Raw genomic sequence first — 16,532 nt, forward strand, 5'->3', positions numbered from 1 at the left:
AATACATGAGTTGTGTCCGACAGACTTAATGCATTTCTTAAATTTAAAACAACCTTCCCCAAATCTCCCAAAAGCAACTCCAGCCCTCTTCATGTGACATCATGAGGCTGCTGCCAAACTCCCTCAGCTCTTCTAATGCAATAAAGCAAATATATTGCAGTTGTCTGTCCATTCACATTAACTGGAAGTAAGGCCCACTAAGTATAATTGACTATATTCTGGATCAATACACATAGAATCACAGCTCAGCAAATGTTATTGTCTATACAGGTCCTTCTCAACTTACAACCATAATTAATAATAGAATAAAAGAGTTGGAAGGGACTTTGGAGGTCTTCTAGTCCAGAGGATACCAACCTTTCGGACCTGAGGGACCACTAAATTCATAATTTTAAATCCCGTGGACCACTAATATGATCTGCTTAATGACCGGCTGGGTGAGCGTGGCTTGGTGGGCGTGTGACTGGGTGGGCATGGCCAACTTGATGTCACTCATGTCAAGGGGTGCCGCACCGACCTCTACTCACCCCTCTCCTCCCAGCCACTCCTCCCCTGCCTGCCCAGGTCCTTAGGGCCCCAACAGGAAGCAGTTGTTGGAGCTAAGCAGCCACCATGAGAAAGAGTTGGCAAAACAGCTGGTTCAGTTCAAATTGGATCTGACCGAGAAGGAGGCTCAACAGAAGCACCTCACTGAGGACTATGAGCATAGGCTTTCCAAGCATAGGGAAGACCTGTGGGAGTGCAAGGCCAGGTACTGGCACCTGAAGGCTCAGTGGGCTGAGATGGTCAGTCAGTTCCAGGCCATGATGCCGTCCCACTGGAACAAGGCCCTCTGGCTCTTCGCCACCAGCAGCATTTCCCTCCAGCCTTCACCCAAAGCCCCACACCAGGAGGCTGAAACAGACTCCAAAGTCAGAATTTCTGCCCCACTCCAACCTGCACAAAAAGACCCCGAAGGGGGAGACTTTCTGCAGTAACACAAGCGTTCATTGCATGTATCCGGCCCAGGGGCCGTAGTTGGAGGACCCCTGATTTAATGCAATATACAAAATGCAAATAATTTTTCTGTGGACCACCAACATTTTCTTGCGGACCACCAGTGGTCCACAGACCACCAGTTGGTGACTCTGTTCTAGTCCAACCCCCTGCTCAGGCAGGAGAGCCTATATCGGGGGTCCCCAACCCCTGGTCCATGGACCAGCACCGGTCTTCGGCATGCCAGCAACCAGTCTGTGCAAACAAGCGAAGCCCCATCTGCGGGATCAGGTAGCACATGAAACCACAGCCCCTCTGGTCCATGGAAAAACCTGTCTCCATAGAAACAGCACCTGTTAACCAAAAGGCTGGGGACCACTGCCCTACACCACTTCAGACAAATGGTTGTCCAATCCCTTCTTAAGAAGTTCCAGTGTTGGAGCATTCACACCTTCTGGAGGCAAGTTGTTCCACTGATTAATTGTTCTAACTGTCAGGAAATTTCTCCTTAGTTCTAGGTTGCTTCTCTCCAGGGGTGAAATCTAAAATTTGTTACTACCGGTTCTGTGGGCATGGCTTGGTGTGGAGGGAGGAGGTAATGTGACTGGGTGGCCAACTTTTTTTTTAACTTTTAAAAGCATTTTTTCTACAACTTCTTTGGCCGAACAGGTTGCAGAAAAAAATGTTTTTAAAAGCCTCTGACGATCAGCTGGGATCGTCAGAGGCTTTTAAAGGCATTTTTTTTTCCTACAGCCTCTTCGGCTGAAGAGGTTGCAGAAAAAATGCTTTTAAAAGGCTCTGACGATCCCAGCTGAGCCACGCGATCAACAGAGGCTTTTTTTTTTTTTTTACTTTTAAAAGCCATGAAATGGGACTAAAACTCACTTAACAACCGTCTTGCTTAGCAATGGGAATTTTGGGCTCAATTGTGGTCATACATCGAAGGACTACCTGTAAGCGGTGCCTCCTCCATCTTGAACTCCAGTGATTGTCACAGAACCTATTTGCCTGAAAAGTGCAAAAATTGCTTTAAATCTGCCGCCCGGCAGTTCTGAAGACCTCCTTCCCCTCCAGACCCACATCCAACCGTTTCTTTTAACCTCCCCACCATGAGCTCTGGGGAAATCGATGCATGGTTTTCAGAAATATAAGCCCTCCATTGTTTGAGAAGCCAAAAGTCTCCTGCCATTTCTTTCTCCTGCTACTCGCCAACCCTTTGAATCTATACTGGAAGTCCTCTTTTCTTGCCGTTGGCGGGGGGGGGAGAGAAAGAAAGAAGAGCCGCTGAACATCTGTTTCCCATCTAACCTGGAACCAGACTTTTGCGTTGAACTTCTCTTACTGTACATTGATTCAATTACCAAGCCTGGTTGGTGCAGAAGATTGAGGTTATACGGGCTTTGCAAAAGGCTGTTGTGTTTTGCCATACGAGAGTCCTGAATTAATTAAGATCCATCGAACCCACTTCCCTTGGAAGAATTAGCCCCTGCAGAAGTGGAGCAAAATCTTTTAGAGATGAGCAGTTTTGGGCAAAGGCGAGAGGCAGCCCAGGGATCCTTAGAGTCCCTTGCCATTTCACTTTTGGGTCTTGGATTGGACTGTCGGTCTGCTTTTTGTGTCTGGGTTCCTGACTGGGTCAACTTGGTTTTGTAAAATGTATTGGGGAATAACTGTATGCAATTGTTTGTCAATAGTTCTGGGCTTGCCCCAGGAAATTTAAAGGTGGCTTGTTCGGGGTGAATGAGAACTTCTTCTGAAAGCACAAGGGAATGATTTGGAGGCTGTTTTCAGGTCCAAGTTGCCCCTAGAGGTTCAGTAGACATTATGTGGACATCCCAAAGGTATTTTTTTTTCCTAAAAGGCAACTGGTCCTTCTTGGTGTTTTAGAATAGAATAACAGAGTTGGAAGGGACCTTGGAGGTCTTCTAGTCAAACCCCCTGCTTAGGCAGGAAACCCTACACCACATGAGACAACTGGTTATCCAACATCTTCTTAAAAACTTCCAGTGTTGGAGCATTCACAACTTCTGGAGGCAAGTTGTTCCACTGATTAATTGTTCTAACTGTCAGGAAATTTCTCCTTAGTTCTAAGTTGCTTCTCTCCTTGATTAGTTTCCACCCATTGCTTCTTGTCCTCCCCTCAGGTGCTTTGGAGAATAGCTTGACTTCCTCTTCTTTATGGCAGCCCCTGAGATATTGGAACACTGCTATCATGTCTCCCCTAGTCCTTCTTTTCATTAAACTAGACATACCCAGTTCCTGCAACCCTTCTTCATATGTTTTAGCCTCCAGTTTCTTTGAAAATGTTTTGCTTCTCAAACAAGAAGCGTCTTCACTTCTAACAGTTCTGAAGAAGCTTCTTGGATGAGAAGTGAGATGTTTTCAAAAACACACCAAGAAAGTCCAGTTGCCTTTTGGGGAAAAAACACCTTTGAGACAAATGAGTGAGAATCCCCATAGACATTATGTGGACAGTTCCTTCTGCAAAAACCAGAAACCTAGTCTCTTCAGGGCCCAAGCCAAAATGGTCATAGAGGGCACTATTCAGTGATCAGAAGGGGATCCCAAAGCTGCCAATAAGAGCTTAATAGATCCCAACTCCTAACCACATTATCACTCCCATTGTCAATATGTCACTGAAAATGTCTGATGGAGGAGGAAGCAAACACTACCGTAATACCAGTGGAGATGAAGAGGGATCTAAGATGACTCCGCAAAGGTCCAAGTAACATACAGACAGATGTGTCCTCTCACAATGGTGCAAGAATTTCATACATGCTAAGTGGAACACACAAGGATGAGCCCACTGCAAGAGTTGACTAGCATTTGTGTCAGTGGCAAAGGATGGCGCCTGCCGTACATCAATTGGTGGCCAGTTATGATCTTCTTAGACAAAGGTAAGGCATCTTCAATGATCCATACCCTGATAATTTCATGATTCATTTAGGATGCAAACTTACAAGTTACTTTCTCTAACATCACATAACACAGGTGATAGTCAGTTCTGAAGGCCCTGCCTTTGGATCTACAGTAGGTCTGGCTCAAAGAGCAGTGGCTGAAATTAAACCCTTCTGGGTGATTTGGACAAGATTATGGAATTCAACTCCAGGGAAGATCTATCTCGTTCCCTTGCTGCTTTGTTTTAAATAATGACTGTCTATCCAAGCATTTGAAGGGCGCTATTTGCCCGAAGACTCAATCCCCTTGTAGAAGATAAAGATCTCTAGTCTCCCCAACTCTACCCCTAATTAAAGGATTAAAGGTAAAGGTTCCCCTCGTACATATGTGCTTGTCGTTCCCGATTCTAGGGGGCGGTGCTCATCTCCGTTTCAAAGCCGAAGAGCCAGCCCTGTTCAAAGACATCTCCGTGGTCATGTGGCCGGCATGACTAAATGCCAAAGGTGCACAGAACGCTGTTACCTTTCCACCAAAGGTAGTCCCTATTTTTCTACTTGCATTGTTTTATGTGCTTTCAAACTGCTAGGTTGGCAGAAGCTGGGACAAGTAACGGGAGCTCACCCCGTTAAGTGGCACCAGGGATTCAAACCGCTGAACTGCCAGCCTTTCGATCGACTTGCTGAGCATCTTAGCCACTGAGCCATCGTGTCCCTATATTGTAGAAGATACTTAGCCCATATTTTTATGTATCTGTTTTTGCTTTTTATTGTTTTGTCGTACAGTGGGCTATGATGTTATTGACTGTTTTATCCAACTTGTCTTTATCATCATTGTTTTACTGTTTTGGTTGTACTCCAATCTGAGCTTTCTCAGGAAAAACCACAATGTGCATGTAAATACATGAGTAACAAATAAATACAATTTAGGACTGATTTATACAAGGTACAGGATGTATTCACGGTAGTTATTTTTATGAGGCACCATGTGGAACGATGGCCTCTCATTTCTAGGGCTCTTAACCTAGCCAGCAAGTTGTCTAAACAACCCAGGTTTCTTGTGAAAAAAAAATTAAGTGTTTAAATGGCTTCTCTTCTCCTTGAACTTTTCTACACAAGTAGTCATTTTTTAAAAAATCACATTCAAGTTACTGCCAATTTGCTTTATTTTTCTCTTCCTCTTTCTTTTGGGCTGTTTATTTGTTATTTAGAAGACTCTAGAAGACTCTTAAGACTAGCCAAGGAGGGAAGCTACCTAGAACTGGTGTCAGCAATCCATGGCTCCGGAGCCGAATGTGGCTCTTTGGGCCCTCTGCTGCGGCTCCCTGTCCCATCAGTGGCTGGCCCCATCTGTCACCCTCCCCTCCCCGTCACTCCCCACCTGGCCTTGGAAATCCAAAAGATACAGAGAGAGTGGGGAGAGGGGGAGAGAGAGACATAGATACACAGAGAGAGAGAGATACAGAGAGAGGGGGGAGAGAGAGAGATACAGAGAGAGACATAGATAGATACAGAGAAGGGGGAGAGAGAGAGAGAGAGTGAGAAAGAAAGAAAGAGAAAAGGTTTTTGTGGTTCCCGGTGTTTTTTAACAACTGATTCTCTGCCCTAATGATCGGCTGGATAGGTGTGGCTAGGGGGGGGTCATGTGACTGGGTGGGAGTGAGTGACATGCAGTTGGCCACGCCCATTCAAGTTTTGTGGCTCCCAGTGTTTTGTTTTTTTTTTCTGTGAGAAACAGGTTCAAATTGCTCTTTGAGCGTTTAAGATTGCAGACCTCTGACCTAGAACTAAGGAGAAATTTCCTGACAGTGACAAAAATAAACCAGTGGAATGGCTTGCCTTTAGAAGTTGTGGATGCTAAATGTTGGAAGTGCCACCAGATACATGGGTCATATTATCATATGTGGTGGACATGCTCAAAGCCAAAAATGTATTGGACAAAAATACATACGTGGTTGGAAAAAAATGATAAAGCAGCACATTGACTTAAAGCCAGAAATATCCTTGTTGGGGATTTTACCCGAAAAATATAATAAGGGGAATGCATATTTAATTATTCATATATTAACTGCAACTAGAATTGTATTTGCACAAAATTGGAAAAGTGAAGAGATTCCCACAGATGAAAATGTGATTAGGAAAATATTAGAATGTGCAGAAATAAATAGACTAACACTAGCAATCAAGGAAAAGGAACAAACTGAATATTATATGACATGGAACTTATTTTATCAATGGTTAAACAATAAAAACAGAAGTTAGAAAAAGGGAAATATAAGACTATTTTAACCAAAATTAGTGAAATAAAGAAGATACGTTAAGCGAGAGAAGCAAATATTATGATTACTATGTTTAATAAAAAACATAAAAAACTGGAAGTAAATGTCAGTTTTCAGCAAAAAAAAAAAATCATAAAACACAGTGACATGCAAACAGCCATAAATATAAGAGCCGAGGTGGCGCAATGGTTAGTGTGCAGTACTGCAGCTACTTCAGCTGACTGCTAGTTCAGCAGATCAGCGGATCAAATCTCACCAGCTCAAGGTTGACTCAGCCTTCCATCCTTCCAAGGTGGGTAAAATGAGGACCCAGATTGTTGGGGCCAATATGCTATTTAGTATACTGGTGTAAGCCGCCCAGAGTCCTCGGAGAGTGGGCGGCATAGAAATATGAATAATAAAATAAATAAATAAATAATTTTTTAAAAAATATAACCTAGTCATTGAGCATCTGAAATGCAGTCATGTGACCACAAGAGGAGTTGGGCGTAGCTTTTGGAACTTTGGAAATGGGTTGTGAACGCCCCAAGGGATGTCCATCATAACCTCAATTGATTGCTCAGCAACCAGTTGTAAATCAAGGACTACCTATAATCCATTCTGGGATCCTTTATGCTCAGTTTATTCAGCTGTCCCCCACCCCACCCCACCATTCAAAGTCAAGCTAAGAATAACAAATCTGGGTGAATTGTGTCTGAGTCCACATGGCTGGCTTGTAGATGTTGCATTCACAGAAAATTGTTGCCCTGGTGAAGACCCCCCCCCCCCCATCTACTGTTGGAAGAAATGAAGAAAATTCCTTCTGGGTTCAGTTCCAAGTGGGGGAAAAGACACTGGATTCATGGAAGTTGCTTGGAAAGAAGGTTTATTGATGAACAGGATCACATGGCTTGAGTTCCTGAGCAGAAAAAGGGCAGAGATGCTGAGAGTGCCTTGGTTTTATGCCCTCTCCGGGCCCCACCCTAGAGCTTTCTGTTCCTGTGTAAGAAATGCACTCTGATTGGTGGTCAGACTCCCAGGGGGCGGGGTCTTAGCTAACTTTGTAGGCTGTCTGTCTCCCAGGCTTGGTTGAGCGTTGCTGGGTGATGCAATCTCCCCAGGTGCCATGTGGTGAGTTCTGTTGCTAGATGGGTAAAGGGTTAATCCTATCTTTGTTATGTAGAATAGACTGGCCCAGGCCTTAATGGCCCATTGACAAGGGGGTGGGGGCAGGGGAAGCTGAGTTTCTGCCACCCTTTTAGGGGAAATATTCTGTCCTTTTAATATTTCCTAAAATCTCTCATTTTCCTAGGAGAGGGGGTGGGTGTTAAATTCCTACACTACCTTCTGAGATCTGGGCGCAGAAAACCAGAAAGAGAATTTTATCTCGGTCTGTATCTCTCTCTGCAGAACTTTCTCAACAATGTCTGTCTGTCTGTCTAAGCACTAAGACATGTCTATCGTCAAATTATAGGCTCCATTTACAAACCTCAGAATGTTCTCACCAACTGCTGGTTGCCAGAAACGGCTGTCTGTTTGCTTGGAATTACTGTCTGGCAAAAAACAATGAATAAATTTTAAGTTTGGAATCCGCTGGTTGGTTTTTGCATGAAACGACAGACACAATTATTGCTGAGGGGAATCGCTGTGCCATCTACTTCTCCTATCTGTTCTGAGCATCCTGAGCTTTATAAACCAGACCAAAAAAGAGAGGGGGTGGGAGGGGAAAGCAAAGAAATCTGCCAACCGTTTAAAAACTCTGGTATTGAGTAAGACTCTTGCTTCAGTCAGCCAGCCAGCTCTGCCTGCTGGTTGTACTTTGGATCTGTGCGTTCAGCGTGATGGTTGATGTCAACTAATCGGGATTGTGACTCTGCTGGACCCCATGTTGAACTACTATTCCCTTTTGCTGAAATTGTGGGTTCCTGCCTGGATACTCCATTCAAAGGCCGGAGGGTAAATTCCAGCTCCAGGGGGTTGATTCTAAACCTGGGACTTTCTCCCATCAACCTCCATAGCTGCAATGAGAAAAAAAAGCAGAGGAGGAGGAGGAGGAGGAGGAGGAGGAGGAGGAGGAGGAGGAGGAGGAGGAGGAGGAGGAGGAAGGAGGAGGAGGAGGAGGAGGAGGAGGAGGAGGAGGAGGAGGAGGAGGAAGAAGAAGAAGAAGAAGAAGAAGAAGAAGAAGAAGAAGAAGAAGAAGAAGAAGAAGAAGAAGAAGAAGAAGAAGAAGAAGAAGAAGAAGAGGAAGAAGAGGAAGAAGAAAAGGAAGAAGTGGAGGAGGAGGAGGAGGAGGAAGAAAAGGAAGAGGAGGAAGAGAAAGAAGAAGAGGAAAAGGAAGAGAAGAGGAAGAAGAGGAGGAGAAAGAAGAAGAGGAAAAGGAAGAGAAGTGGAAGAGGAGCAAGAGGAGGAAGAGGTTCGATTAGTGACCAGTTGAAGTTACAATGGCATTGAAAAAAAGTGATTTATTATCTTTTTTCACACTTGTCAAGCTTGTTTCACACTTGTTTTAGCATGTGGTGCTAAAAATGTTTTAAAGTTCTGAATGCCCAGATAGTATTTGAAAGCAATTCAGACAAGACATTTCTCTAAATCTTTGAACTACAAGAAGGTGGAGGAAGCGCAGCACAATCAGACATGCAAGACTCTGTTAATATGGCCAATCTCAATAAAATTAGTTTTAACTTTTCTGTCGACTTCCTTTCCTGATCTTGTCCACCAACTGGAAGCTGACATGCTGTCTCATATTTAGATAGGGAATTTTGTAGGCTGGTACAGTTGAGTAAAATGGTAACGTTACTTTGGAGTCCAGTTCAACTCTAGGTGACTTCAAGGACACATCTCTAATTTTCCTTGGTAGTACAGACAGTCCTTGACTTATGACTGGTCATTTAATGACCGATCAAAGTTACAGTGGTTTCAGAAAGAGTGCTTTACAGCACTTACCATAAAACATTTCCAATCATCATAAATCACACACACAGAGACACACACTTTCATGGGACCTCACTTTGAACTCTTGGCAACTGGCTCACATTTACAACCAGTTGCAATCATGCGATCACCTATTCACCATTTGCAAGTTTGTCTCTTGGCTTCCCCAGAAGGATAATGGGGAAGCCAGCAGGGAAGGTTGCAAACAGAGGGGATGGAGGGGAGAGGAAATCTTTGGCAGGCTGCAGGAATCAAGTTGAAGTCATGAAGATTTCCATACTGTTCCTGAAGGCCCATGAAGGATTTCCCCTCCGTGCACAGAGGGGAGCTGAATCTTCAGTGGGCTGCAGGAACATTTGAGAGTGACCCTTTGGCTGAACAACATGGGAGATTGCTTAATGACTGCAACTGGGAGGGCCAGAATTGCGGTCGTTCATTGAAGCAATCACATGTACATCTTAATAATCACTTCATTCAACGTCTTACTAAGGCTTTATAGAGTGGTATTAGTACTTCACTTAATCTTGATTGTATCCCTCTGTTAATGCAACGTAGGATTGCAGTGGCTTTTTTTGGCTGCCACCGTATACTGCTGGCTCATATTTAATTGGTTGTCCAATTAAAAACTCCAATATCCCTCTCACAATTATTGCTATTAAGCCTGGTTTCACCCAGCCTATATGTGTACTTTTGGTTTATCTTGCCTAAATGTAAGACTTTACTTTTCTCTACACTGAAGTTCATTTTGTTAGATATGGCCCAGTGTTCAACTCTGTCAAGATCCCTCTGGATCTTCTTGAGCCAATCTTCAAGGGTGTTAGCTATTCCTGCCAGCTTAGTATCTTCTGCAAATTTGGTAAGTTCCCCTTCTATTACCTCATCTAAGTCATGGTTGTAGGTCAAAGACTACCTGTAATATAATAGTGGTGCCTTTTTCTATGATTCTTTAAATCTTTAAATTTCCCAATCTAACCTACTATAACAGAGGTGGAATTCAGGAGGTTCTGACCAGTTCTGGAGAACCGGTAGCGGAAATTTTGAGTAGTTTGGAGAACTGGTAAATGCCACCTCTGTTGAGTAGTGGGTGCAGACAGAGGACACAGGACATGTCCGGCAGTTCAACAGCTCTATTCAGCTCCAGTAACAGCAATGGCAATGCGAGCCGCGGCAGCCCTTTTTAAACCGGAGCTGTCTGCGGCTTCAGCCACTGATGCAGGCTTAATTTTCCCGCTCTAGCTACTGGCTCCTGATTGGTCCCTATGCCCGTCTATTCAATACTTAGCACCCTCTGATTGGCCCCACCACCATCTATTCTCTGCCTCCTGAGTCCCAGCTGATTGGGAGGAAATGGGGAATTTGCAGTAACCTTCCCCTGGAGTGGGGTGGGAATGGATATTTTACAGTATCCTTCCCCTAGAATAAGGTGGGAAGGGAGATTTTACAGTATCCTTCCCCTGTCTTGCCCACCAAGCCACGCCCACAGAACCAGTAGTAAAAAAAAATTGAATCCCACCAAAATATTTGTATTTTGAAGCTGTCTCTTATCCAAGTTCAAGCCCTCCTGCTGAGATTTTTTGAGATCAATCAAAGTCGGTTGAGTAGTGCCCACCTGGCTGAGCGGTGCAGTAGAAACCAGTGCCAAAAGAAGAACAGGTAACTCATGCCGATCTATGAGTAACCTATTTGATCATTTTTCCTTTAATGCACTCTTTTTATCATGGCCTAACAGGAGCAGACAAAAACCACACAAATATAAATGTCTAAGTAGCAAATCAAGTGTGAATATAAACTGTGGAACAAAACCCGGGCATGACACTCACAATTCCATGTGAAAGAAAATACTCTCCCCTTGGGCACTCTGTATATAGCGACGTAGTGATGACAGATTGCGAAACTGCACGGATCAAAATGCTGTGGCTTAAATCTTATATTTTACTGGGCAGACCACATTTGAATAAATAATTCTTTAATGCATTTCAGATGTGAAGGCAAGAAGGATTCAACATCAATTAAGTGGAAGGATTTCTAGTATCTCCATTGCTAAATGGGGATTTTTTTAAAAAAGAAAAAAATGATTGTTTTCCTAATGAACGATTTAGAAACCTTCCTAGTTGTTTGTACATATGTTGCAAAATAACTTGGATTGTATGTCCACTGAAAATGGGTAGGTGTGAATCAAAAACTATTAAGTGATCTGGCAATCTTGAACAAGATATTCACGTTTTTATGTAATTTCTATTCCCTGAAGGAGCCACCGCTGACAGCAACTGACAGTTCCTTGTATATCTGCCCTGTAACATCTTAGTGATAAACTTTCCAGGTCTGGGCTAATCTCCTTGTCATGTCTATCTATTGACAGGAGGAGGAGGAAGGAGAAGGAGAAGGAGAAGGAGAAGGAGAAGGAGAAGGAGAAGGAGAAGGAGGAGGAGGAGGAGGAGGAGGAGAAGAAGAAGAAGAAGAAGAAGAAGAAGAAGAAGAAGAAGAAGAAGAAGAAGAAGAAGGAGAAGGAGAAGGAGAAGGAGAAGGAGAAGGAGAAGGAGAAGGAGAAGGAGAAGGAGAAGGAGAAGGAGAAGGAGAAGGAGAAGGAGAAGGAGAAGGAGAAGGAGAAGGAGAAGGAGAAGGAGACAACTAGTTAGAGGGAATGGAGTAATTGGAGAGACATTTGAGAGAGAAATGAAGCGTACAGAGCAATTGTTGGAGGTGGCTTCCTTAGAAGAAGGGAAGACACAGATGGACAAGAGCTCCATGCAAGGCTCAAAACTAGGAAGAAGGGACCCGGCTGACTGCAGGTAGTCAGTCAGTTTCCTCCTGCTGGTAGTTGGTAAAGAAGGCCTGATTTGGCCTTCTCCAAAGGAGAAGCAAAAGGTGTTCAAATGAGTTGGAGGACACTCTCCAGTAACTCTACCCTTTTTTCCTTTCTTTTCATACATTCTCTCTCGACAAGTCCCAAAAGACAGGAAGGAGATGGAGAGAAAGGGGGAGAAAGCAGGAGAGACAGAGCGAGAGAGTTATTTGGAGGGAGATCTGGAAGGAAACCCACCACACCAGGACTGTGTTGTTAAAACACCTGCCGGAAATAAAATGTACATAGTAAAAACTATGAAAGCCTCCACTCTCTTCTCCTTCTGCATCCATGGTCATTTTTGCAAAGACCCAACCTCCATTCAGAAATGAACCCCATCACACTGTCACACTTTTGTAATCCAGGTTGAAAAGTGTTATAAGACGCATGCAAAAGTTTAGGCATCCTGATCAAATTTATTTCCACGAATCCCTACAGCAGAGGTCTTCAAACTTGGCAGCTTTACGACTTGTGGACTTCAACTCCCAGAATTCTCTGGCTGGAGAATTCTGGGAGTTGAAGTCCACAAGTCGTAAAGCTGCCAAGTTTGAAGACCTCTGCCCTACAGCAACCAAAGCTGACCTCTACAAAGTACAAAATTAAGCATGACATCTTTTCAAAGCAAAACTAGAAAGACCCTTAACAGGCTAAGGGAAACATGGCAGTTGTTATTTCTGCCAAAGGAGATGTTACAAAACACAGACAGAAAGTGTGTCCAAACTGTTATAGCTATGATAATCATTGTCTTGTTAGTTTAAATCTATAAACAATTGGATGTTAAAAAGTAGACATGTCCTATTTAACTTCTGCTATGTAGAACAGAACAGAATATTCGAGTCGGAAGGGACCTTGGAGGTCTTCTAGTCCAACTCTATACCATTTCACACAAATATATTATCCAATCTCTTCTTAAAAAATGTCCAGTGTTGGAGCATTCACAACTTTGAGAGGCAAGTTGTTCCACTGATTAATTGTTCTAACTGTCAGGAAATTTCTCCTTAGTTCTAGGTTGCTTCTCTCCCTGATTATTTTCTATCCATTGCTTCTTGTATTTATGGTACCAAGAGTTGAGCTCCATTCAAGAGTATCTTCGGATCTTTAGCTTTACAAAACATTTATGGTATGCTCAGGAGTGGCCTTCAGATCCTTTAGCAATGGGCTCGCTGCCCCATTGTTGGGTGGGCGTGGCCATGGTGGGCGTGGCCTAGTTGGCCACCTGCACCATGGCAGGGGGGGCATTTTTCACCCTCCCCAGGCTCCAGAGGTTTTCCTCGAGCCTCCGGGAGGGCGAAAAATGCTTCCCCCGGGGTCCGGAAGTCCTCCGGAAGCCGGAAAAGGCCCATTTCTAGCATTCTGGAACTTATGGTAGGCCTGTTTTTTGCCCTTCCAGACTCTCCACGCAGCCCCTGCACTTACCTGGAATGATGAACCGGCTGCGTGGAGACTCCTGGAAGGAGAGGGGAGGGGAGGGGAGCGGAGGGGAGGGGAGGGGAGTGCATAGCCAGCCAGGGGTGGCATTTGGGGGTTCGCCGAACTCCAGCGATCCTTGGCTAGAGGATTGCCTGAACCCTGCCGAACCCCCAGGAGCCCACCCCTTGGTATGCTGCCTTTTTGTGAATTAAGCCAAATTCAGAATATGGATATTGTCATAAATATGCAGAATATAAAGGAGAAAGCTGTATTGTTGGATGCACCAAAGCATATCATTTGTTTATCTAATGCCATGTTAATGGACAGCTGCCTAGCCTCTTTGCCATCATACCTGCTGATGAAATTATGTACACCATGTCAAACAAGTTGAGACCAGAGGGGAAGGGGAGGAATGATATTGTTTGGATAACACAACAGTGTTGATTAGCCTTTGTGATGTTATTACCGCATCTTGACAAGGTTATTACTTCCTGCAATGGAAGGCACGGACCAATCATTCATTTTACTTTTGCACATGTTGTACAGATGTTGCAGAAGGGGCTCTTGGAGCAAAATCCTTCTTTAGAAGTCCACTTATGGAAGCATGAAACTGATTATAGACCCCTAAAAGTATTCACTAGACTCAGAGTTAATAATGTGCATTTCTGATCACATTTGATGAGCAGGTGATCTGTATTACAGTGGCTTAAAACACAGGATGCACGTCCATAAAAAATGAACATGGAACACATCTGTTGAAATAATATTAATTTTCCGATGAGTTATCTTCAGGTCTATTTAACTTGTCTTTTGAAATCAATTAATAAGATGTGGACAAGATCCAGATTTCGTTTTTAATCAGATACACTTTTTAACTGCATTTTCTCTTTCCCAGCTGACATTTATAAAAATAATTTCAATAACAAACCAAACACCATAAAGTCACATGATCATCTGCTTGGCAATAAGAATGATCTGATTAAGTGTTACATTGAGGCAGGGGTGGGTTCTAAAAATTTTTACTACCGGTTCTGTGGGCGTGGTTTATTTTGTGGGCATGGCTTGGGGGGGTAATGTAACTGGGTGGGCGTGGCCAACTTTTTTCTTTTTTACTTTTAAAAGCATTTTTTCTACAACCTTAAGAGGTTGCAGAAAAAAATGCTTTGAAAAGCCTCTGCCGATCAGGCAACTCAGCTGAGATCGTCAGAGGCTTTTCAAAGCATTTTTTTTACCACCTCTTCGGCCGAAGAGGTTGCAGAAAACAATGCTTTGAAAAGCCTCTGACGTTCCCAGCTGAGCCACGGGATCATCAGAGGCTTTTTTTTTTTTTACTTTTAAAAGCATTTTTTCAGCCGAAGAGGTTGTAGAAAAAATGCTTTTAAAAGTTTTTTTTTTTAAAAGCCTCTGATGAGGTGGGCGGGGTAAGCGAGCAGCGACCGGGCCGGGGACCAGTTCGGGGGCGTGGCCAGCCAATGTTATTACCGGTTCTCGGAACTACTACAAATTTTTACTACTGATTCTTGCGAACCGGTGTGAACCAGGAGCAACCTACCACTGCATTGAGGGAACCTGTGCAGGTTCTAAATTTAATTGTCAGAATCCTAGGGCAATGGGAAATATTTACCTGTATACAGGTAGTCCTTGATTTACAAGTTTATTTAGCGAAGTTACAACAGCACTGAAAAAGGTGATTTATGACCATTTTTCACACTTATGACCATTCCAGCATCCCCAGGGTCATGGGATCAAAATTCAGACATTTAGCAACTGTTTCACATTTATGACGGTTGCTGTATCCTGGGGGCATGTAATCATCTTTTGCAACCTTCCAACAAGCAAAGTCAATGGAGAAGCCAAATTCACTTAACAGCCATGTTACTAACCTAACACCTGCCGTGATTCACTTAACAGTTCTGCCAAGAAAAGTCATAACTTGGAGCAAAACTGACTTATCAAATGTCTCACTTAGCAACAGAAATTTTGGGCTCATTTGTGGTTGTAAGTCAAGGACCACTCATATTAGTCCTATTAATTTAACTTATTACAATTGTTAGAACAGTTGTAAAGTTTTAAGGCTCAGTAAAAGCTCAATAAAAGTAATATCTGAAACAAATGTAAACTTCTGAGTCATCCTTTTACAGTTTGTATCTCAGATTGGAGCTGATTTTTATTCTTTGATCTTCTTTTCATTATGCAGCACAGTAACCCCACATTTTCTTTGGCCACTGGCAGATTGCATCATTTTTATGCTTCAAAATGCAAGGGGAAACCTCTAGCACAGCTCCATCTTATCTGTAATTCCTCCTTCCCTGAGCACTGACAAAGAGGAGGGTATCGAGGAGACTTGAAATCCCCAACAGAATAACAGAGTTGGAAGGGACCTTGGAGGTCTTCTAGTCCATTCCCCTGGTCAAGCAGGAAGCCCTATACCATTTCAAACCAATGTTTGTCAAATCTCGTCTTTAAAATATTCAATGATGGAGCACCAACAACTTCTGGAGGCAAGCCATTGCACTGATTCATTGTTCTCACTGTCAGGAAATTTCTCCTTATTTCAAGGTTGGTTCTCTCCTTGATTCGTTTCTATCTGTTGCTTCTTGTTGTGCCTTCAGGTGCTTTGGAGAATTGATTGACCCCCTTCTTCTTTGTGGCTGCCCCTCAAATATGGAAAGACTGCTATCATGTCACCCCTAGTCCTTCTCTTCATTAGATTAGACATATCCAATTCCTGCAACCATTCTTCATATGTTTTTGCCTTCAGTCCCCTAATCATCTTTGTTGCTCTTCTCTGCACTCTGCACTTTGAAGTCTCAGTATCTTTTTTGGTGACTAAAACTGGATGCAATATTCAAAATGTGGTCTTACTAAGGCATTATAAAGTGGTACTAACAGGAAAGCTTTCTTTGTGCCCCTACATTTCTGGTTGGGTCAGACAAAAGACGAAGGACATTTTAGGGAACTGATCCTTCAAAGATAACAGGGGGAAATATGTTAAATATGCCCCAGAATAGAATAGAATAGAATAGAATAGAATAGAATAGAATAGAATAGAATAGAATAGAATAGAATAGAATAGATTTTTTTTTGGCCAAGTGTGATTGGACACACAAGGAATTTGTCTTGGTGCATATGTTTTCAGAGTACATAAACTGAGAGCATATGCACCAAAGACAAATTCCTTGTGTGTCCAATCACACTTGGCCAAAAAAAAATCTATTCTAT

The 16,532-nt window shown here is 43.2% G+C and overlaps 1 long non-coding RNA gene across 1 annotated transcript; it reads right to left on the reverse strand.

Annotated features, from left to right (window-relative positions):
* Positions 1-6,996: 6,996 nt before the first annotated feature.
* LOC148114958 (uncharacterized) lies at positions 6,997-8,150 on the reverse strand. The gene is made up of 2 exons (XR_015733441.1): positions 8,117-8,150; positions 6,997-8,020 (listed from the first exon to the last, which is right to left on the reverse strand). It is a non-coding gene; the product is annotated as an uncharacterized LOC148114958 (long non-coding RNA).
* Between the last annotated feature and the right edge of the window lie 8,382 nt (positions 8,151-16,532).

The sequence above is a fragment of the Pantherophis guttatus genome, chromosome 3, assembly GCF_059756535.1.
Source record: "Pantherophis guttatus breed Tessera chromosome 3, ASM5975653v1, whole genome shotgun sequence".
Classification (NCBI taxonomy): domain Eukaryota; kingdom Metazoa; phylum Chordata; class Lepidosauria; order Squamata; family Colubridae; genus Pantherophis; species Pantherophis guttatus.